This window comes from Danio aesculapii, chromosome 19, assembly GCF_903798145.1.
Source record: "Danio aesculapii chromosome 19, fDanAes4.1, whole genome shotgun sequence".
NCBI lineage: Eukaryota > Metazoa > Chordata > Actinopteri > Cypriniformes > Danionidae > Danio > Danio aesculapii.
The window spans coordinates 1,819,360-1,844,359 of NC_079453.1; the positions used below are offsets into that span (position 1 = coordinate 1,819,360).

The following is a 25,000-nucleotide window of genomic DNA, read 5'->3' on the forward strand; positions in this document are numbered from 1 at the left end:
GTAATGGGGAATGATATTGATTATTTTTGATCATCATCTTTATTATTACATCCTGTGTTTGACTGAAAACCCACAGCAGTTCACAGCCGATGGGCCCTACACACGGGTCAAGCCCACCAGCCCACCAGAGGAAACTAGGACAGAGTTTTCCTGAAGGCAGAATATTGATCATGAGTGTTAAATATTCTGCTCTGTGTGACCTCACACGAATAACCATAGTAGTATGTATACACTGTAAAAAAAATATCCTTAAATTAGGTATCCTTAAAGTTTTCTGTATTTTGTGATTCATGTTTTTGCACCATTTATTTATTTCAAGAGTTGACCCTTAGCTGATGGTTTATATAAAGCGTGTTTGGCATTATATTAGATCCCTCCATTTGCAGGGAGAGAGGGGAGTTTGAGCTCAGGTAGGTCTCGAGAACTCCCCTGCTTGATAATGTTGAATGCAAATTATGAATAACAATAGAGAGAATATTGCTGAATTAATCGCTCGTCTATGATGTCAATCATTCATTTTTCGGCTTAGTCCCTTTATTGATCCGGGGTTTGCCACAGCGGAATGAACCGCCAACTTATCCAGCACGTTTTTACGCAGTGGATGCCCTTCCAGCCGCAACATCCACACACACTCATTCACTACGGATAATTTAGCCTACCCAATTCACCTGTACTGCATGTCTTTGAAGGGTGGGGGAAACCGGAGCACCCGGAGGAAACCCACGCGAATGCAGGGAGAACATGCAAACTTCACACAGAAACGCCAACTGAGCCGAGGCTCGAACCAGCGACCTTCTTGCTGTAAGGTGACAGCACTACCTACTGCGCCACTGCATCGCCCTGATGTCAATTTGGTTTAGTCAATTTACTTATGTTACATGTTTTTAGGTCTGTAGGAGGAAACTGGAGAGCCTGGGGAAAACCCACGCAAACACTGGAAGAACATGTAAACTCCACACAGAAATGTCAACTTGCCCAGGTAAAGACTTGAGCTAGTGACAGTCTTACTGTGAGGCGACTGTGCTAACCACAGGGCCTCCGTGCTGCCCAGTCAAGGAAAGGGGAGGAGTAGGGGTGGAAGGGGGGATTCTTCAAGACGAAGATGGCTAAGGTAAGATACTCTGGTTATTTATGTGATTTAGGAATCGTCTGATAGGTGGATCATGCATTAGCTAATGCGGGACAAGCTGCTAACAAATCAAAAGCATGTGCTCCTCTCGAAATTAGTTTATGAATGAACTACACTTAATGCTTTTGAATTGCATTATGGGAGCTTGATCTTTCTCCCAACAACTTGTAACCTTGAAAAGTTAAAAGTGAGTTTTATAAACATTTGTAATAGTTTGCAATGCTATATAGTCTGGGTTGGTGTTGAATATTACGCTACAAACACCTTGTAATAAACTGCTAGTACACTTGTTATTTATTTTATTTAGTACAGTGTTATTTATTTTACATTATATTATTTCAAGCTACTAAAATGTCTATAAAAGTCACTTTATTAAACTGCAGAGTTGAATTTTCAGCATCAAAAGTCGTCAGATCTGTCGGCGCCAATAGCCTAGGGGTTAGTGCGTCGACACATACTGTAGCACCAAGGTGCTCACGGCGACCCGAGTTCGATTCCCGGCTCGAGATCCTTTGCCGATCCCTTCCCCATCTCTGCTCCCCACACGTTCCTGTTCCTCTTCACTGTCCTATCAATAAAGGTGAAAACCCCTAAAAAAATAAATAAATAAAAAGTCGTCAGATCAGAGATCAACATCCCATAATGCAATTCACAACCGTAAATAAACAGAACACACATGGAAACTGTTAACTAACCAATATTTTTACAGTGTAGTGTAGAACGAATAATATAATGAACATTTTTGCATTATATTTGAAATGTATACATATATTATTTCAGTATTATTTATTCTAGCTATTCTTTAATTAGTCTTTGGATTTTACAATAATTATTCATTCATTTTCCTTCAGCTTAGTCCCTTTATTCATCAGGGGTCACCACAGCGGAATGGACCGCCAACATATCCAGCATATGTTTTACACAGCGGATTCCCTTCCAGCTGCAACCCAGTACTGGGAAACACACACTCACATTCACACACAGACTCATACACACGGCAAATTTAGTTTGCATGGAGAGAACATACAAACTCCACATAAAAATGCCAAATGACCCAGCCAGGACTCGATCCAGTGACCTTCTTGCTGTGAGGCGACACTGCTAACCACTGAGCCACCGTGTCGCCTATTGTAATTGTAAATGTTTATATTTTATTTGTAGTATTTTTGTTATTTTGTTAAATATTAATATTTCTTAATTACTAATTACTTACTAATTAATTACTCATATTAATATTATGTTTCATTTTGGTATAATATTTAATGTTATGGATGTCACGGTGGCGCAGTGCGTGGCATGATCGCCTCCAAGCAAGAAGATTGCTGGTTCGAGCCCCGGCTGGGTCAGTTGACGTTTCTGTGTAGAGTTGTGAATTGGGTAAGCTAAATTGGTGTGTATGAGTGTGTGAATGCATGAGTGTATTGGTGTTTTCCCAGTATTGGGTTGTGGCTGGAAGGGCATCCGCTGCATAAAACATATGCTAAATAAGTTGGCGGTTCATTCAGCGACCCCTGATTAATAAAGGGACTGAGCCAAAAAAAAAATGAATGAATTTAATGTTACGTTTTTAATTACAAAACATATTTTAATTTGTTATATCAATTTATACAAAATTTGTAAGCCAAAGTTCTGATATTATATTTTACATTTTATTTCGGCTTAATCTTCATAAACAAAAACATTTTAATTGTTTATAAGAATGTAAACATTTTTATAAGACTTAATTTCTTATTTTTCAGTTTGAATATCATTTCAGATTTAATCATTTTGTCATTTTTAGTGTTTAATGAGCTTTTGCATATATTTTTCTATTCATATTAATGTTTAATTTCCACTTTATTTCAATAAAAATGCTATAACCTATATATATATATATATATATATATATATATATATATATATATATATATATATATGCAATGATTGCATATTTTTGAATGAATTGTACCATCTAGCTCTCTTAGTAGCTATAATTTGTACAAAAGCGCGCATACATCCCATTCACATCTTCACATCACTGGAGTCCAGCAGTCAGGTGGTTGCTGATGCCGTACCTTTAAATTCCAACCCCCGCCCACGTATGCAAATTACGCTCCATATCCGTCGGCGGAAGCAGCTCTCGTCTGTCAGACAGATCCTGCCTTTAAAGGCGCATTATAACCGCGGCTGAAGAGCAGAACCCGAGCAGAGCAGCAGCACAACACGACAACAACCGCTCTGACAGACAGAAATAAACACACAAACAGCAGCGCGCGGTGACGTCAGGGTGAGTCTGTTTACATTCGATACATTGTAGAGTTACTCGGCGGCGGCTCGTTTGATCTGCTGATTGATGTGTGCGCGCTGTCATCCTTCACATCTGATTCGTCATCATTCATCTGCACTGATGTCAGCAGCTGATTGGTCACCTTATCACTGCGGTATCATCTTTGATTTGCGTCTTCGCGCTTCTTCCAATGGGATGCGCTACCTTCCATTAGCAGCTTCATGCTGTAATAAAGCTACATGGAGGTTATTAAATGTTAGTGGTTTCTTGTGCTGGTGCATATGATGTTGACAGTGAGGTAAATTCGGCCTTATAATCGTACATTTGGACGTTCTCCTTAATAATATAATTTCAGAAAAGTGTTATTTGCAAATTCTAAATGGGGTAATCATATTAATATCAGCAGCGGATGAATATCGAAGTACAAGTATCGAAGTATAGTCAATTAAATAGTGCTAATGTTGTTTTAAAGTCGTATTTAAATGAAAATTCAAAGCCCAATATTCAAATTAGCATGGTAAACAGTATTAAAATGAACAAATATGCGAATATAAAACCAACTTTACCTTAAATTATGTTGACAGTTCATGTATGATCCATAACATTGAGGGAAAGTTCGTTCATTTAAGGGTCCCTATATTGTTTACCGTGCTAATTTGAATATAAACGCATTAAGTATGACTTCTAAACAACATTAGTAGTATTTAAATGCCTGTGAACAATGTTGTACTTTAGCCATTGGGTGTTAACATGATTTCCGCATTTAGAATTTTCTAATATTTTTCTTAAATGATATTATTGAGAAAGTCTGAAATGTGCGAATATAAAACCATTTACCTCAATGCTACATGGCTATTATTAAATGTTAGTGCTTTCTTGCTGGTGCAGCTACCGTCGATGATGTTGACAGTTCCTGAATGATCCATAAGTTGTTTGTAATAGATCTTATGAGGATGACAGTGGTTTTTATATAGCTCCAGATTTAAACTCTTGTGGTTTCTTGAGGTCAGTGTCTAAATGTGAAGCTGCTGGTGGGCAGAGATGGATGTCTGTTACACAACTGTGTGCGTTTAGCTGTCCAGTGCACTTTACAGCACAGACTCCCTCTTTTACCATGATTTTCAAGAGAAATGTCTAGCATCCTCTATAAAAATTAAATATGATTGATTTTTACCATGGTAATACCATGCTTTTTCCATCTGAATCCCTTTAGAAACAACATTATTGAGGTAAAGTTGGTTTTTATATTTGCGCATTTGTTTAATTTTGAACAAAGAGATGACATGTGATGCTCCTGGTATTGTTTACCACGCTACTTTGAGTATTCGGTGTGAATGCTCAAAGCATATATCACATGCAAGTGTGACTTCAAAACAACATTAGCACTATTTAATTGACTGTGCTTTGATAGTCATTGGCTGATTATGTAATTTCCCTATTTAGAATTTGCAAAGAATTCCTTTCTGAAATGATATTATTAAGAAGAAAGTCTGAATGTGCAAATATATAAAGCCAACTTTACCCCAATCTCTACGCTTTACTGCACTCTATTGCACAAACTCCCTCTTTTACTCTGATTTTCAGGAGAAATATCGGCTGTCATGTTTAAAAATATAAAATATCATGGACTTTACCATGGTAATACCATGTTTATGAATACTATCCATCTGAATCTCTATTTCGTCTGAATCTCTATTGCACAAACTCCCTGTTTTACCCTGAATTTGAGGAGAAATATCTGGCATCCTTCTTTAAAAATATGAAATCTGATGGACTTTACTATGGTAATACCATGCTTTAAACATGTTTTTCCACCTGAATTCCATTAGAAACAACATTATTGAGGTAAAGTTGGTTTTATATTTGCACATTCGTTCATTTTTTATCAAAGTGATGACTTGTGACGCTCCCTATATTGTTTATAATGCTACTATGAGTATTCGGTGTGAAATCACATGCAAGTGTGACTTCAAAACAACATTAGCACTATTTAATTGACTGTACTTTGATAATCATTGGCTGATTATGTAATTTCCCTATTTAGAATTTGCAAAAAATTCCTTTCTGAAATGATATTAGTAGGAGAAAGTCTGAATGTGCGAATATAAAGCCAACTTTACCCCAATCTGTTCACTTTACTGCACTTTATTGCACAAACTCCCTGTTTTACCCTGAATTTGAGGAGAAATATCTGGCATCCTTCTTTAAAAATATGAAATATGATGCATTTTACTATGGTAATACCATGCTTTAAACATGTTTTTTCCATCTGAATCCCTTAAGAAACAACATTATTGAGGTAAAGTTGGTTTTATATTTGCACTTTCGGTCATTTTTTATCAAAGTGACGACTTGTGACACGCTCCTGGTATTGTTTACCACGCTATTATGAGTATTCGGCAGTGGTGGTAAGAGTACAACAAATTTGTACTCAATTACAAGTACTGTTACATTGCTAAAATTATACTCAATTACAAGTAAAAGTACTGGGGTTAAAAAGTGCTTGAGTAAAAGTACAAATTACTCTTTAAAAAAAGTACTCAGAGTACAAATTACTTTTTTGCTGGTGGTATTTATTGATCCGTAATTGCTGAATCAGACAAGATCCAGACACTAAAACACATTTTACAATACACATTAGCAATATACACAAATAAAAATAGATTCTATACAGTTTCAAATGATGCCTCTTTTATCTCATATGATCAAAAGACGATATGATTAAGAAAAAATGCAGCAAACGTCGACAACGCCTTTTCCAACTTGAGGCAAAGTTTAAATCAGGGCTATTCAATTAGTTTGTCATGGGGGACAGTTCATGAAAAGCATCCCAAATGAGGGGCCGGAGAGATATTACTTGCAATATGAGTGATTACACAACAGCATATAAGATGCTGTATACTATTTTTGCTCTTTAAGACACCCACATTAACTTTTTCAACATTAAAATGTTAATATATTGTATTTTGAAATATCATTTAGTGCATTGTACAATAGGAAAACAATCAAATGCTGTATTTTAAAGCACAACAAAAGCAGTGCATTGCTTAAGTAGGCTTCTTCTACATTCATACATGTGTACATTCATATGTTATGTGAACTGCATAACAATTATGGATGCAACAATTGTAGATTTTGTTTGTACGATTCTTGAGAATAATGGTTTCACGGTTATCACGTCTAATGTAAGTTTAAGCTTTATATTAGGTCAGTATTCAAGTAAACTGTTGTTATCATCTGCGTTCAGACATACATAATCATTTTAATAATTTGCAATAATTCGATTAACATATCTTTTGTTTACATTGCACTGAAAGCCACGCTACGGTGTGAAACGTTTTCTAATCGGTGTGTCTGGAAGGTGTGAGGTCCGCTTGCATGCGCATATAGGCAAATGTTCTTATATAACGAACTTGTGTGCGGAAAAGACACGATATGTGAACGGCCCGCTGCTATAGTTAATCCAGTGTGCGTAAATATTAGCCTTGGTTTAAACTCGGATCTTTAAACTAGCGCACAGGTAGCATAACTTTTAGTTGCTGCAGGTTTTTTCCGTGCGACAGAAACGCGGCGCCGAGAAGCCTTTACGATGAATTAACCGTAATTAATAAATTATCCAAATGTTTTCGGCTGCTCGCGCCACTTGCTTTTTTTGTCAGGTGAATCAGGCTCTGTCTGCGCAGCCTTCAAATGCAGCTCGTGCTGAACGACGCATGTCACTTCCTAAATAAAGCAGCCGTTTTTCGACTGAACAACAAATTTTGTTTTTGATGTCTTGGTCACACTATTTGGAGGGCCGGAACAAATTGCCTCGCGGGCCAAGTTCACCAATTGAATAGCCCTGGTTTAAACGTTAAACTTTAATATCACTTCACTTACAAGTTTTGGAGAAACTTTGCTATTAATCTAATAGCGCGAAACAAACCATCAGAAACCGCAGAACGGTTGGTGTCTTGAATCTCCATGTGTAGAACAATAACTTCGTAACAATACCATCACTGCTCAGCTCACGTAAATCTGCAGCTTGTTTTTCGGCTCAAATAATGTACCAGGCTTTTCATTGGTCCGTTAAGATGAGCTTTTTTTATTGGCTACCGAAGTCAGTGGTTAAAATATTCATTTATTTACAGTACTCTGTAACGAATTGTGATTTTAAAAGTAACGAATTACATTATTCAGCTTAATTTGTACTCAAGTACAAGTAAAATTACTGACTTAAAAATATACTCATGAAAGTACAATTACCCCAAAAATGTACTTAATTACAGTAACGTGAGTAGTTGTAATTCGTTACTCCCACCACTGGTATTCGGAGTGAATCACATGCAAGTATGACTTCAAATCAACATTAGCACTATTTAATTGACTGTGCTTTGATAGTCATTGGCTGATTATGTAATTTCCCTATTTAGAATTTGCAAAAAATACATTTCTGAAAGGATATTATTAAGGAGAAAGTCTGAATGTGTGAATATAAAGCCAACTTTACCCCAATCTGTTCACTTTTCTGCACTTTATTGCACAAACTCCCTGTTTTACCCTGAATTTGAGGAGAAATATCGGCTGTCATGTTTAAAAATATAAAATTTGATGGACTTTACTATGGTAATACCATGCTTTAAACATGTTTTTCCATCTGAATTCCATTAGAAACAACATTATTGAGGTAAAGTTGGTTTTTATATTTGCACATTCGTTCAATTTTTGATCAAAGTGACGACTTGTGACACGCTCCTGGTATTGTTTACCACGCTACTATGAGTATTCGGAGTCAAATCACATGCAAGTGTGACTTCAAAACAACATTAGCACTATTTAATTGACTGTACTTTGATAGTCATTGGCTGATTATGTAATTTCCCTATTTAAAATTTGCAAAAAATTCCTTTCTGAAATAATATAAGTAGGAGAAAGTCTGAATGTGTGAATATAAAACCAACTTTACCCCAATCTGTTCACTTTACTGCACTTTATTGCACAAACTCCCTGTTTTACCCTGAATTTGGGGTGAAATATCTGGCATCCTCCTTTAAAAATATGAAATATGATGGATTTTACCATGGTAATACAATGCTTTAAACATGTTTTTCCATCTGAATTCCATTAGAAACAACATTATTGAGGTAAAGGTCAATTTTTGATCAAAGTGACAACTTGTGAAACGCTCCTGGTATTGTTTACCACGCTACTGTGAGTATTCGGAGTGAAATCACATGCAAGTATGACTTCAACAACATTAGCACTATTTAATTGACTGTGCTTTGATAGTCATTGGCTGATTATGTAATTTCCCTATTTAAAATTTGCAAAACTGAAAGGATATTATTAAGTAGAAAGTCTGAATGTGCGAATATAAAGCCAACTTTACCCCAATCTGTTCACTTTACTGCACTTTATTGCACAAACTCCCTGTTTTACCCTGAATTTGAGGAGAAATATCTGGCATCCTTCTTTAAAAATATGAAATATAATGCATTTTACTATGGTAATACCATGCTTTAAACATGTTTTTTCCATCTGAATCCCTTAAGAAACAACATTATTGAGGTAAAGTTGGTTTTATATTTGCACTTTCGGTCATTTTTTATCAAAGTGACGACTTGTGACACGCTCCTGGTATTGTTTACCACGCTATTATGAGTATTCGGAGTGAATCACATGCAAGTATGACTTCAAATCAACATTAGCACTATTTAATTGACTGTGCTTTGATAGTCATTGGCTGATTATGTAATTTCCCTATTTAGAATTTGCAAAAAATACATTTCTGAAAGGATATTATTAAGGAGAAAGTCTGAATGTGTGAATATAAAGCCAACTTTACCCCAATCTGTTCACTTTTCTGCACTTTATTGCACAAACTCCCTGTTTTACCCTGAATTTGAGGAGAAATATCGGCTGTCATGTTTAAAAATATAAAATTTGATGGACTTTACTATGGTAATACCATGCTTTAAACATGTTTTTCCATCTGAATTCCATTAGAAACAACATTATTGAGGTAAAGTTGGTTTTTATATTTGCACATTCGTTCAATTTTTGATCAAAGTGACGACTTGTGACACGCTCCTGGTATTGTTTACCACGCTACTATGAGTATTCGGAGTCAAATCACATGCAAGTGTGACTTCAAAACAACATTAGCACTATTTAATTGACTGTACTTTGATAGTCATTGGCTGATTATGTAATTTCCCTATTTAAAATTTGCAAAACTAAAAGGATATTATTAAGTAGAAAGTCTGAATGTGCGAATATAAAGCCAACTTTACCCCAATCTGTTCACTTTACTGCACTTTATTGCACAAACTCCCTGTTTTACCCTGAATTTGAGGAGAAATATCTGGCATCCTTCTTTAAAAATATGAAATATAATGCATTTTACTATGGTAATACCATGCTTTAAACATGTTTTTCCATCTGAATCCCTTTAGAAACAACATTATTGAGGTAAAGTTGGTTTTATATTTGCACTTTCGGTCATTTTTTATCAAAGTGACGACTTGTGACACGCTCCTGGTATTGTTTACCACGCTATTATGAGTATTCGGAGTGAATCACATGCAAGTATGACTTCAAATCAACATTAGCACTATTTAATTGACTGTACTTTGATAATCATTGGCTGATTATGTAATTTCCCTATTTAAAATTTGCAAAGCTGAAAGGATATTATTAAGGAGAAAGTCTGAATGTGTGAATATAAAGCCAACTTTACCCCAATCTGTTCACTTTACTGCACTCTATTGCACAAACTCCCTCTTATACCCTGAATTTGAGGAGAAATATCGGCTGTCATGTTTATAAATATTAAATTTGATGGACTTTACCATGGTAATACCATTCTTTAAACATGTTTATGAACATCTGAATCCCTATTTCATCTGAATCTCTATTGCACAAACTCCCTGTTTTACCCTGAATTTGAGGAGAAATATCTGGCATCCTTCTTTAAAAATATGAAATATAAGGGATTTTACTATGGTAATACCATGCTTTAAACATGTTTTTTCATCTGAATCCCTTTGGAAACAACATTATTGAGGTAAAGTTGGTTTTATATTTGCACATTCGTTCATTTTTTATCAAAGTGATGACTTGTGACACGCTCCTGGTATTGTTTACCACGCTACTATGAGTATTCGGAGTGAAATCACATGCAAGTGTGACTTCAAAACAACATTAGCACTATTTAATTGACTGTGCTTTGATAGTCATTGGCTGATTATGTAATTTCCCTATTTAAAATTTGCAAAGCTGAAAGGATATTATTAAGGAGAAAGTCTGAATGTGCGAGTATAAAGCCAAATTTACCCCAATCTGTTCACTTTACATCGCACAAACTCTTTCTTTACCTGTGATTTTCAGGAGAAATATCTGCTGTCATGTTCAAAAATCTGAAATATGATGTATTTTACCATGGTAATACCATGCTTTAAACATGGTTTTCAACATTATCCATCTGAATCCCTTTAGATGCGTTGCTTTTGTTGAATAAATTAATATTCAAATAATAATAATGTGAGCTTGTTCATTTAAAATCATGCAATCAAACACAGAAATGAGCTGTTTTTCTGGGGTTTATGCTCACACACACTCCCAAAACAGCGAGTTAAATTGTGCTCTGATGGAAAGCGCTTCTTTTGATGGGGTTGCCGCTTTTGCATCTGTTTATTTGAATATGTAAATATGATATGAAGGCCGGTGTTGAGCTCAGACTGGGCTGACGAGGCTGTCTCTGTTTGAGGAGCTTTATGACGGTTTCTTTGTGAGCAGTTTACACTCGTCTCATTCAGAATGCTTTGAAATGCATGTGAAGTGACCCTCGGCTGCATGCTATTCAAGTGTGTGTGTGTGTGTGTGTGTGTGAAAGAGAAAAAGAGAGTGTGTTTTGTATGTTTATATATTTATGTGTGTACATGTGATTGTGCGTGTATGTTTATGTGTGTTTTTGTTTTGTGTGTGTGTGTGAGAGTGTTTGTTTGTGTTTTTGTGTGTGTGTGTGTGTGTGTGTGTGTTTGTGTTTTGTGAACGTTTGTGTGAGTGTGTGTTTGTGTGAGTGTGTGCATGTCTGAGAGAGAGAGAGAGAGTGTGTCTTCATGTGTGTGTGTGTGCGTGTGAGCATGTTTTATGAGATTGTGTGTTTGTGTGTGATTTTTATTTATGTGTGTGTTTGTGTGTTTTTGTGTGGGTGAGATTTTGTGCATGTGGAGTGTGTTTGTGTGCATATGTTTTTGTGTGTGTGTTTGTGTGCGTTTTGTGTTTGTGTGTTTGTTTTTATGTGTGTGTGTGTGTGTGTGTGTGTGTGTTTGTGTTTTGTGAACGTTTGTGTGAGTGTGTGTTTGTGTGAGTGTGTGCATGTCTGAGAGAGAGAGAGAGAGTGTGTCTTCATGTGTGTGTGTGTGCGTGTGAGCATGTTTTATGAGATTGTGTGTTTGTGTGTGATTTTTATTTATGTGTGTGTTTGTGTGTTTTTGTGTGGGTGAGATTTTGTGCATGTGGAGTGTGTTTGTGTGCATATGTTTTTGTGTGTGTGTTTGTGTGCGTTTTGTGTTTGTGTGTTTGTTTTTATGTGTGTGTGTGTGTGTGTGTGTGAAAGGGGGTGTTGTTTGTGTGTGTGTGTGTGTGTGTGTGTGTGTGTGTGTTTGTGTGTGTGTGTGAGAGAGAGTGTTTTGTGTGTGTTTGTGTATGTGAAAGCGTGTGTGTGTGTGTGTGTGTGTGTGTGTGTGTGTGTGTGTGTACGTACGCGTGTGTGTGTGTGTGTGTGTGTGTGTGAGAGAGAGGGAAAGTGTGTTTGTGTGCGTTGTGTTTTTATGTGCAGCATGTGTTGTGTGCGTGTGTGTGTGTGTGTGAGAGAGTGTTTTGTTTGTTTGTGTGTGTGAAATCATGTTTTTATGAGATTGTGTGTGTGTGTGTGTGTGTGTGTGTGTGTGTGTGTGTGAGAGAGTGTTTTGTTTGTTTTGTGTGTGTGTGTGTGTGTGTGTGTGAAATCATGTTTTTATGAGATTGTGTGTGTGTGAGAGAGAGTGTTTTGTTTGTTTTGTGTGTGTGTGTGTGTGAGCATGTTTTTATGAAATTGTGTGTGTGTGTGTGCGCGTGTGTGTGTGAGGGAGAGTGTTTTGTTTGTGTGTGTGTGTGTGTGTGTGTCGGTGAAAGCATGTTTTTGTGAGCTTGTGTGTGTGTGTGTGTGTGTGTGTGTGTGTGTGTGTGTGTGTGTGTGTGTGTGTGTGTGTGTGTGTGTGTGTGTGAGAAAGAGAAAGTGTGTTTGTGTGCGCATATGTCTTGTGTGTGTCGTGTTTTTTTTATGTGTGTGTGTGTGTTAGTTTGCTGCAGCCTCTATATGTTTGACTGACCCCTGTCTGGTCCTCTCTGCAGGTTCTCAGCCGCGTGTGTGTGTGTGTAGACAGAAGACACGTCGCTGCGCTCGTATGCAGTCCGACTGGATATTTATGAAGCTTTCAAGGCCTTTTGGTGAGTCACACACAGCTTTTCTGCTGATAATTGCTCGCCTCTTGATGCTGATATTGTGTTTTCCTAAAATAAGACGTGAAAAGTGCACGTTGCTGTATTTGTGCTGTTGGAGGGAGCCGCTCCACATTTATTTATTTTATTTCATAATCGTACTCGACTGCAATGCAGCAAAAGATGTTTCTGTCTGATCTGTCCCTGTCAAAACCAGCATTAAACTCAGTGTTTTAATAAAGCTTCAGTTATCGAGGAGTTAACCTGCAAACTATTTAAAAAAGTAGTTAGCAGATACACGAAACATTGACTTATGTTTGCATGATACTACACTGGACAAATGTAATGAGGTCTTCATCGGGAGATTAGTCTTCTGCGTTGTTCTTATAACATGTTTTATAAATCTGAGATTAGGAGTTTATTTACTCAGTCTGTTCACTTCTTCATCTAGACCGCAGATCTATACTGCAAACACACAAACTTTGAGTATATCTAAATATCTAAAACATCTTAAATCAAGAAACATTTCCGAGACGAGCAAAAAAAAGTCAGAAATAACATGTTAAAATGAAGAATCTTTTGTGCAATGGAAAAGTTTCATAGATGCTAAATCTTTGTCAACATTAGTTCCAATAATAAAAAAAGAAAAGTGTATGGGGTTTCATTTGTGACAAAAATTAAAGTTTTCTAAAATTGTTTTTCTTTTCTGTGCAATATGTCTGTCTGCTGTTAATAACTTCAGTTATCATGCTCCATTATGTTTTCAGTTTTGCTTATCCAGATGGATAGAATGTGTAGTTCTTAGGTTTTGCCTTTTTGGCACAACATTTTTGCCGTAATCTTTGCCGTAAGCTTTAGAAAGATGGTAAGATATCTGTGAAATTCACCGAAAGCAGAAATCAATGAAACTGAGATGAATGAACACCACAAATAAAACAATAGCAAGATGTGGACAAATGTGTTGATGGTTTTTGGCATGAACAGAATGCCATATATATATATATATGTATGTATGTATGTATGTATGTATGTATGTATGTATGTATGTATTTATTTTATAATTTTTTTTTAAACAACCATTAATAAATAAAATGAAGTAAAGTAAGCACACACAACACTAAAAATGTTGAGTTTATTTTTTTAAATTAATTTTAAATGACATTAGCCCTCCCCCCCCTCCCCCAAATGGGTGGTTTTGTCCCAAATTGGACCCAACATTTATTTACAACAACCGAGTATTTTATTTTTAGACTTTGCACACCAGGATACACTAATTTATCTTAACAAGTAAGGCAATGATTTTAAATAATACACAATTGTGTTGCATAATGCAGTCGGCTTATTTTTGACACTAATGGAATCTCCTACTTATTACAGTATGTCATCAGTATGTAACTGTTAACAAACATAATTCCCCTAATTAGCTCATTAAAAACTTGTTTAACCGTCAAAAGACAAAATGTAATGTACAAAATTGTGTTGAATTATGCATTGTTTAAATGAAAATTTTTAACCCAATGTGTGGTTTTGTCCAAATTTGACCCAACATTCCGTTTCAACAACCCACTATTTTATTTATAGACTTTGCACACCAAGATATACTCATTTATCTTAACAAGTAAGGCAATGAATTTAAAAATACACAAACGTGTCGACTTATTTCTGGCACTAAAGAAATCTCATATTTATTATATTGTCAATAAATAACTGTTAACGAAAATAATCCTTCCAGTTAGCTCATTAAAAACATGTTTAACAATCTAAAGACAAAACGGATCATTAGAATGCTATGAAATGCAATGTACAAAAATACGTATTGAACATTTATTTATTTATTTTTGTAATATGTATTGTTTAAAGGACACTTTTTAACACAATGGGTCGTTTTGTCCAAATTTGACCCAACATTCAGTTACAACAACCCAGTTATTTGTTTTTAGACTTTGCACTCCAAAATATACTAATTTATCTAAACAGTTAAGGCAGTGATTTTAAATAATACACAATTGTGTTGCATAATGCAGTCGACTTATTTTTGACACTAATGGAATCTCAGACTTATTACAGTATGTCATCAGTATGTAACTGTTAACGGACATAATTCTCCTAATTAGCTCATTAAAAACTTGTTTAACCGTCAAAAGACAAAATATAATGTACAAAAATGTGTATTAAACATTTTAGTTATTTAGTTTTGAATGTTTAAATGACACTTTTTAACCCAATGTGTGGTTTTGTCCAAATTTGACCCAACATTCGGTTTCAACAACCCACTATTATAGCTCATTAAAAACTTGTTTAACAATCAAACATTAGAATGCTATGAAATGCAATGTACAAAAATACGTATTGAGCATTTATTTGTTTATTTTTGAATTATGTGTTGTTTAAAGGACACTTTTTAACCCAATGGGTCGTTTTGTCCAAATTTGACCCAACATTTAGTTACAACAACCCAGTGATTTCTTTTTTAGACTTTGCACACCAAAATATACTAATTTATCTAAACAGTTAAGGCAGTGATTTTAGAAATACTGTACACAAATGTGTTGCATAAAGCAGTCGAGTAATTTTTGGCACTAATGGAATCTTATATTTATATATATTTCTTTATATATTTGTTCTGAAGATCAAACTAAACCAATACATATTTATTTTGGCATTTTTTTAAACTTATTAAAATAAAAGTATAAGTCAGCAGAGTCCAGGCAGCATGTATAACCTTTCTTCAAAAGCTTGTCAATTGTGTTTCTGTAAGCCTGTAATGATGAATGCAGTGTGTTCTTGCTTTCTGGACAGTAAGGACAGTAGCGCAGTGCTTGGGTGACTGTTGCGTAAGATCTTTATTTAGTAAAAGCCTCTCAACACTGGGAACTTTTCACTCCAGGAGTGACGCTCTGAAGCTCTGCGGTTTCATCCTCACATGCTCTAGTATTACAGCGCTGCTCAATGAGGCACCATACAGTGGAAAAATAGATCACATTTTTAACAGAGTCATACTAGACACAATATGTGGCCCTGAACAACAAAACAAAAAAAGACATTTTCACAGTATTTCCTATAATATTCTTTCTTCTGGAGAAGGTCTTATTTGGTTTATTTTGGCTAGAATAAAAGCAGTTTACCCTAATTAACCTAGTTAAGCCTTTAAATGTCACTTTAAGCTGTATAGTAGTGTTTTGAAGAATATCTAGTCTAATATTATTTACTGTCATCATGACACAGAGAAAATAAATCAGTTATTAGAAATGAGTTATTAAAACTATTATGATTGGAAATGAGTTCTCGGCAATAATCAGAAATAAAATATGATTAAAATTGAACAGGAGGGCTACTAATTCTGAGTTCAGCTGTACGTGTTCTCTACCTGTCTGTATAAGTACAGAAGATTTATAAAAATACACATTTTCATATTTATTATCTTTAAAATACTCTTATTTTGAAGTCTTTTAAGTGCAATATGTTATTATGTTATATCTTATATGTTATTATGTTATATCTTTCTGTCTGTCTGTCTGTCTATCCCACTATCTATCCATCTATCTGTCTGTCTATTCGTCTATCCGTCTGTCTGCCAGTCTGTCCATCTTACTTTCAGTCTATCCATCTGTCGATCTATAAGTCAGTCGATCTGTCTGTCCGTCTGTCTGTCTCTGTCTGTCAGTCTATCCATTTGTCGATCTATCTATTGATCTGTCAATCTACCTTCCCGTCTGTCTGTAGATAGATCTATCCATCTATCCGTCCTTCCATCCATCCATCCATCCGTCCATCCATCCATCCATCCATCCGTCGACCTATCGGTCAGTCGATCTGTCTGTCCGTCTATCCATCTGTCATTCTCTTTATTGATCTGTCAATCTACCTTCCCGTCTGTCTGTCTATCTGTCTGTCTGTCTGTCTGTCTGTCTATCCATCTGTCATTCTCTTTATTGATCTGTCAATCTACCTTCCCGTCTGTCTGTCTATCTGTCTGTCTGTCTGTCTGTCTGTCTATCCATCTGTTGTTCTATCTATTGATCTGTCAATCTACCTTCCCGTCTGTCTGTCTGTCTGTGTATCTGTCTGTCTGTCTGTCTATCCATCTGTTGTTCTATCTATTGATCTGTCAATCTACCTTCCCGTCTGTCTGTCTGTCTGTGTATCTGTCTGTCTGTCTGTCTATCCATCTGTCATTCTCTTTATTGATCTGTCAATCTACCTTCCCGTCTGTCTGTCTATCTGTCTGTCTGTCTGTCTGTCTGTCTATCCATCTGTTGTTCTATCTATTGATCTGTCAATCTACCTTCCCGTCTGTCTGTCTGTCTGTGTATCTGTCTGTCTGTCTGTCTATCCATCTGTTGTTCTATCTATTGATCTGTCAATCTACCTTCCCGTCTGTCTGTCTGTCTGTGTATCTGTCTGTCTGTCTGTCTATCCATCTGTTGTTCTATCTATTGATCTGTCAATCTACCTTCCCGTCTGTCTGTCTGTCTGTGTATCTGTCTGTCTGTCTGTCTATCCATCTGTTGTTCTATCTATTGATCTGTCAATCTACCTTCCCGTCTGTCGTTCTGTCGTTCTGTCCATCTGTCTGTCTGTCTGTCTGTCAGTCTATCCATTTGTCTTTTAGTCCATCCATCTGTCAATCTTCCCCTCTGTCGTTCTGTCTGTCTAGCTGTCTGTTGTTCTTTCAGTCTATCCATCTGTAGATCTATCAGTCAGTCAATCTATCCGTCTGTTATTTTGTCTGTCCATTTGTCTGTCTCTCTGTCTGTCAGTCTATCCATCTGTCATTCTATCTATTGATCTGTCAATCTACCTTCCCGTCTGTCTGTCTATCTATCCATCTATCCGTCCATCCGTCCGTCCGTCTGTCCATCCATCGGAGTAAGTTTTATTTATTTTAGTTTAGCTGGAATAAAATGTAAAACGTGCTAAGTTCAATATTATTAGCCAATATTATAAGAAATTAAAACTTAAATAAAAAGTAAAAACTAATATGTTTAAAAACAGCAACACTGATCATATAAAATAAAACAAATAAAGCTCAAATTATTTCTTAACTGTATCAGATTTGATCTCGTGACATGAGCAAACACAACTATAGTTGTCAGTGTAGTGGTTAATTCATCCAATTTATTACGAGTTCAGTCATGCGAAAATGTATGATTTTTAAAAGGAGGCGTGGCAACAAAACCCCGCCCCTAAACTCAACTGTCATTGGGGGAGGAGCAAATCACACTAAAATGTATGAATGAGATTCTACAAATGCATACTAATTAGCCACTAAATCAAAAAGTGTTACTTATCGGTAGTGTTCGATTATTTTTTTAAATTAATTAATTAATTTATTTATTTATTTATTTATTTTATCCAGTGTATTTTCTACGATGTTTAGTAGCAAATCGTACTAAAATTTACTGTATGAATGAGACTGAACAAATTTAATCAAATAGCGTTGCTTATAGATAGCGTCTGGTTTTTCAGTGTATTTTCTATGATGTTTACAAGAGTATGACTTTCCTTCAGTGCAGTTATAGTCCTCGCTCTATTATTATGTTTCCTTTTCTTAACCTCTCCTCCTATTTCTCCGTGCGCCGGTCGTGAGGTGATAATAGAGGTGACGGACACAGATGTTACACCAACCAATCTGCTGAGATTCCCCAGAGAACGTTTCAACTCCTTAGACGTTAAAGCATTTAAAAGCCTTTCATTTGTCCTTCTCTTCAGCTCAGGTCACAGTTAAACACAGCATATACAAACCTGTATGTCACACTGAAGGACAGCACAGACTCACAGGGGGCTTTTAAAGGTGCTGCGTTAAAGGAGACCCTATTATACTCCTTTTTACAAGATCTAAAATAAGTCTCTGATGTCTCTAGAGTGTGTGTGTGTGTGTGTGTGTGTGTGTGTGTATGTGTGTGTGTGTGAAGTTTCAGCTCAAAATACCACACTAATAATGTTTTCTAACTCTCTGAAACTGACCCTTTTAGGCTTTGATCCTAATTGTGTGGTGTTTTGGTGACTGTCGCTTTAAATTCAAATGAGATTGTGCTCTTTTCAGAAGAGGGCGGAGCTACGAATGCATGTGTGTCAGCATAGTGGCAGATTCAAAAACAAGACTAACGTCCTATGCTAATGAGGGAGAGATGCACACTAGTGGGCGGGGCTCTGATGACACGTTCAAATGGAGAATGTCAATCAAAGTGTTTCTGCAGACTGTTTTGATCAAGTCTGATTATAAATAATACTATTAATACATGTTTACCATTAGAAGCTGGATATATTCACACACTGCTGACACACACTCATGTTTAAACCCCTTATAAAAGTGCTTTTTGCATTATAGACCCTCTTTAAAGTACTGAATGCATTTTATTGCTAATGTTTAAACCACCCTTAAATGAAACTTTAATCCAGAGTTTGTCTGTCTGAGAAAGCCTGCAGATTAATTTATATGTTGTCTGCAAAATCCAAGGAATGTGACGTTTTCTTGACACTTCAGGAAGCTCTGCATGCTCTCTGATTGATTTAGCAATGTTGTTCCTCTCACAGGGCCTGTTTTATTAGTTTCATTAGTGGTGTCTTTGTGTTCGTGTTTCCTCTCCGCTTGGATAACTGGTTTTACAAGCCAAGAAGATATTTTTATTGGACATAAATTGTCATTTTTGTGTCGTTAAGTTTGTGATGCTGTCACTCATTAGAAACAATCCTGCTTCGTCTGTGCTCACTTTTGATTGAGCTGTTAATAATAGAAAGTATTCATTCATTCATTTCATTCATTCATTCATTTTCCTTAGGTTTAGTCCCTTTATTCATCAGGGGTCGCCACAGCGGTATGAACCACTAACTATTTCAGCATATGTTTTACACAGCGGATGCCCTCCAGCTGCAACCCAGTACTGGGAAACACTTACAAACTTTCAAACACACTCATACACTACGGCCAATTTAGTTGATCAATTCCCCTATAGTGCATGTGTTTGGACTGTGGGGGAAACTGGAGCACCCGGAGGAAACCCACGCCAATACGGGGAGAACATGCAAACTCCACACAGAAACGCCAACTGGCCCTGCTGGGACTTGAACCAGCGACCTTCTTGCTGTGAGGCCACAGTGCTAACCACTGAGCCGCTGTGTCACCTTTTATAAATTAAATGTTAACTTTAAAAGTAGCATTTTGCTCATTATGCACATTAACAGCCGTGACATTTGAATAAGGTAAACACATTTTCAAAACAAAATAAGCAGCAGTGAGGTTATGCAAATTATGTGGTTGCTAGGATGTTCTGATAGGATTTTTAGAATGTTGCAGTTGGTTGCTAGGGGATTTTAGAATGTTGCAGTTGGTTGCTAGGGGATTTTAGAATGTTGCTGTTGGTTGCTAGGGGATTTTTTTTTTTTTTTTTTTTTTTTTTACGTGTTTCTACGGAATTTTAGAATGTTGTTGTTGTTGGTTGCTATAGGATTTTAGAATGTTGTTGGTTGCTATGGGGTTTTATAATGTTGCTGTTGATTGTTAGTGGATTATACAATTTTTACTTGTTGCTAGGGGATTTTAAAGGTTGCTGTTGGTTGCTAGAGGATTTTTTTTTTTTACTTGTTGCTACGGGATTTTAGAATGTTGTTGTTGGTTGCTATGAGATTTTATAATGTTGCCGTTGATTGCTAGAGGATTTTAGATTTTTTTTTTTTTACTTGTTGCTAGGTCATTTTAGATTTTTTATTTAAACTTATTGCTAGGGGATTTTAGAATGTTGTTGTTGTTGGTTGCTATGGAATTTTATAATTTTGCTGTTGGTTGTTAGAGGACCTTACAGTTTTTACTTGTTGCTTGAGAATTTTAGATTTTTTTTACTTATTGCTAGGGGATATTAGAATGTTGCATTTAGTTGCTAGAGATTATTAGAATCATATTTTTGGTTGCTAGGGGATTTTGGAATGTTTCTGATTGTTGCTATAAGATTTAGAAAAATTGCTTGTTGCTAGGGCATTTCAGAATGTTTTTGGTTGCTAGGAGATTTGAGAGTGTTGCTTTTGGTTGCTAGGAGATTTCAGAATGTTGCATTTAGTTCCTAGAGAACATTAGAGTCATTTTTGGTTGCTAAGGGATTTGAGAATGTTGCTGATTGTTGCTAGTGGGTTTTTAAAATTTGCTACTTGTTGCTAGGCCATTTCAGAATTTTGCTGTTGGTTGCTAGGGGGTTTTAAAATGTTGCTGTTGGTTGCTAGAGGATTTTAGAATGTTGCTACGTGTTGCTAATGCATTTTAAAATGTTGTGGTTAGTTGCCAGGGAAATTTAGAATATTGCTACTTGTTGCTAGGGTGTTCTGGGGCCAAAAGAATATACTGTAAGCATTCAAAATTTGCAGTTTCTCACTTAAGCTGATTTTACCCAACTTGACATGGAATCTTCTGACCAATGAAATGTTCTCTAGTACGTGAAGCATTTCCTAACCCTGTTTCATTATAGGCTGTGGCTGTCATGAGTCAGATGCAGCTGGCCAAGCTTTAATATGAACAAAAATGCTATTGGCTATTTTTTAAAAGGAGGAGGAGCTACTTTAAATTCTCTCTCCCTGTCTTGGTATCTCAATTAAATTACATCACACATCAAAACAAAGAACCATGCATTCCAAGGCTCTTCCAGAAACTCAAGCTCTAGTTTGGTCAACTAGCAATTAGCCATGGCGTCATTTCTTTTTAGATTCCAAGCAGACCAATCTACCTTTCTGTGACTGAAATGAGAGACTACCTCATACTAAAGACTGGTCTGAGCAGTTCGTTCGGCTAGAGCTTGTTTTTGCTGTACATTCGGATGTTCTGATTGGTTGCCACTAGGCTCTTTATTATTGTAAGCGACCGCTCCTCTATTTTATGCTATTGTGTTTATGTGTTGCCGTCTCCTCTTTTCTCTGTGTCTATGTGCTGATAGTGTCTCCAGGTGAGTTTATAGTCATGTGGAGAAAGTTTGATTTGGCTTTGACACAAGAACAGCAGTAACACTGACAGAGATGCAGACAGATCTCAGTGTTTGCTCTGCAGTTTGTGTCCATCTGTCAGGAAAGCTCTCATAGATACTGATGTGTGGAGTAATAATCGATTATCTTTTTGTTTGTTTTTCCTTCTTAAACTTACTCAGAGTTGTTGTAGTCCAAAGAAAAGGCACTAAATTTGTTACCTTTCTAAATTTGCTAGTGTTTTTTAGTGAATTTTTAGGTTTCTGTCGCTTTAGATAGCTGCACAATGTCTTTCAACATCGACATCTCATCCGCAATAGCCAATAGCAAGATGTGATTTATGGAGTTATTGCAAAGTTTAACCACAGTGAGAGAAAGATATCTGTGTTTTGTGATTTTTATATGCTTTTTAAAGTGAATTCGAAGCATTCAGACCTAAGAAATGAAAACATTTGTAGCTTTAACAAAGATTAATTGTATTTAAATATTTATTAAATGAGGAATATATAGTGTTTTTTTGCATTCGATTATTTCTGTATATGAATATCAGAGACGCAGCATGCACCTGTAGCCTATCTCTGTGAAAAGAGAAGATTAAAAATGGAAAAACAGAGCGTTTTGTTCATTTCCAACAGCACATTGTTTTGTTTTTGGGAAAGTATGCTATACACAAATGAATTGAAACCCTTTACTGTTGTAAATGATGTCTTGCATGGATTTGTACAACAAAAATAGAGGTTTAATTTAACCTATAATAAATGTAATCACATTGTGCGCTGTAATGATGCTCTACAGACTGCTTATAAAATAATTTTAAATGGCAAATAAGATGTAAAGCTTGTAAATAATAATATTAATTAAATAAAATATGGTGTTTCTGAAGCTTTAGTCAATGTAAGTTAAATTTGCATATAATGTGGGATTTGATGATCGGAGTTATATCTGTTTAAAAACGTTTAATATTAACGTATTATTTTACTATCAGAGATGCGCAGATTAAAGAATTAAATCATTAAAGTTACGATCTGGTGTGGGTCGGGTGCGGATACATATATCAGATAAAACCAACTCAGGCTCATTCTGAGAACGTAGTCCCGTGGACGTTTCTAGAGACCGCGAAATGCGTCCCGGGAGACACGTATTTTTGCAGTTTTTGTTTTCGCGAATCCGCGAGAGGCCGCTGTGTGTGCTTTTTCTGCATCTCGTACGTCTCTCGCGAGCGCCTTTTAGCGCCCGCGCCGTTCTCGCGTAAACCCGCCAGAGGTTGCTGTCGAACGACCTTCTGCCTGTCTGCCTGGTTAACAAAATGATTGACCGTGCGACCGGCCAATCGGCTGACCACCTCCTTCCCTAAACCCAACCAACGGTGGTTCACAAAAGCCATCCAGAAAAAGAAAAGCCCTCGTCTGATTTTTACCACGTTTTCGGATTTTGACCACATTCTCACCCTGTGATGAACTTGTTCGCTTTATTTTTTTTTTTTGAAACCGCTCTTCCCCGGACTCGAACCCGGTCGTCGTCGTCGTGGTCAGCCCCTCTCTGCGCCTCGAGTCTGCCGACTTACACGAAGAGCTAACCGGACAAACTGGTTGCGGCAGGAAAAGCCCTCCATACGGAGCCGAAAGGAAATGCGTCACACCGCCCCGCAGCGTTCGCTTAAAAAAAAAATTAAATGCAGCCATACGTACCCCCGGCTACGTATTTCGCGGTTTCCAGAAACGTCCACGGGACTACGTTCTCAGAATGAGCCTGGGTTGGATAAAACTATATGTGCGGGCGGGTGGATGATTAGTATGAAGCTGCGGATTCGGGTGTCATTTCAGCTGATCCGCGCATCTCTAGTAGCTAATAACTTAGCTCCCTACATTATTCCAAGTAGCTTGCCCAACACCGATAGAAATATATTCACCAATCCTCGAGATGATTGGTAGTATTGAGCCTGTGTTATTACAGTAGTTAGCAGTTGTTATCTGAGAATAACATACCTTGGAATGGAATGTTGTGATTGACCAATCAGAATCAAGTATTCCAGAGAGCCGCATAATAAACAGGTTTTTACACATTCTTTTCATTGTAGTAGATTCTGTATGTAAATTACATGCAAATCTTCTCTATAATTTGTCAACACAGCCTTTATTGAACGGATAAAAGTTTGAAATCAATCCTTTGTGCTTTTTGAAGCTCCCCATATAAATATGATTAAAATATTAAATATGAATGACTGTGCTGATCTCAGTACAGCGTCAAAGCTTCGAGGCGTTCTCCGTTTTCATTTGAGATTCAAGCAGACATCACAAATATTTCTGATAATATAATAATTTTAAATCTGTTACAGCACATAAATATGAATAATATACCATTCATTCATTCATTTTCCTTTGGCTTAGCCTGTATTTCAAAGTTCACCACAGCGGAAGGAACCGCCAACTATTCCAGCATATGTTTTACACAGCGGATGCCCTTCCAGCCACAATCCAGCTCTGGGAAACACCCATACACACTCATTCACACACACACTCCTACACTACGGCCAATTTAGTTAATCAATTCCCCTATAGCGCATGTGTTTGGACTGTGGGGGAAACCGGAGCACCCAGAGGAAACCCACACCAACACGGAGAGAACATGCAAACTCCACACAGAAATGACCCAGCCGGGACTCAAATCAGCGACCTTCTTGCTGTGAGGCCACAGTGCTAACCACTGAGCCACCGTGCTGCCCCTGAATGATATTCATTCGTTTTCTTTCCAGTTTAGTCCCTTTATTAATCAGGGGTCGCCACAGCGGAATGAACCGCCAATTTATCCAGCACGTTTTAAGCAGCGGATGCCCTTCCAGCTGCAACCCATCAATGGGAAACACCCATACACTCTCATTCACACACATACACTACGGCCAATTTAGTCGATCAATTCCCCTACAGCGCTGGTGTTTGAAGTGTGGGGGTAACCAGAGCACCCGGAGGAAACCCACGCCAACACAGGGAGAACACCAGCGATTGTGCTGCCCACTGTGCCAGCGTGACGCCCAATAATATATCAAATACATGTAAAAATGTCGAAGGAATAAAGTTGAATTTGGAAAAAGCGGCTGGGATCTTGAATATATCTGTAAGTGGCCAGTAATCCAAACTTAGTGTTGTGTTTGTCTGTGCTGTATGAAGTGTACATGCTGCTGTAGATGTGACATAAGGGCATCA

At 36.8% G+C, this 25,000-nt stretch overlaps 1 protein-coding gene across 1 annotated transcript in view; it reads left to right on the top strand.

The window, feature by feature from the left end:
* Positions 1 to 3,274: 3,274 nt before the first annotated feature.
* Positions 3,275 to 25,000, top strand: part of LOC130247145 (solute carrier family 45 member 4) — a 78,989-nt gene continuing 57,263 nt past the window's right edge. Inside the window, exons 1-2 of the mRNA XM_056480342.1 lie at positions 3,275 to 3,395; positions 12,771 to 12,866. The gene's annotated coding sequence lies outside the window, so the exon portion shown is untranslated. The remainder of the gene's footprint in view (positions 3,396 to 12,770; positions 12,867 to 25,000) is intronic.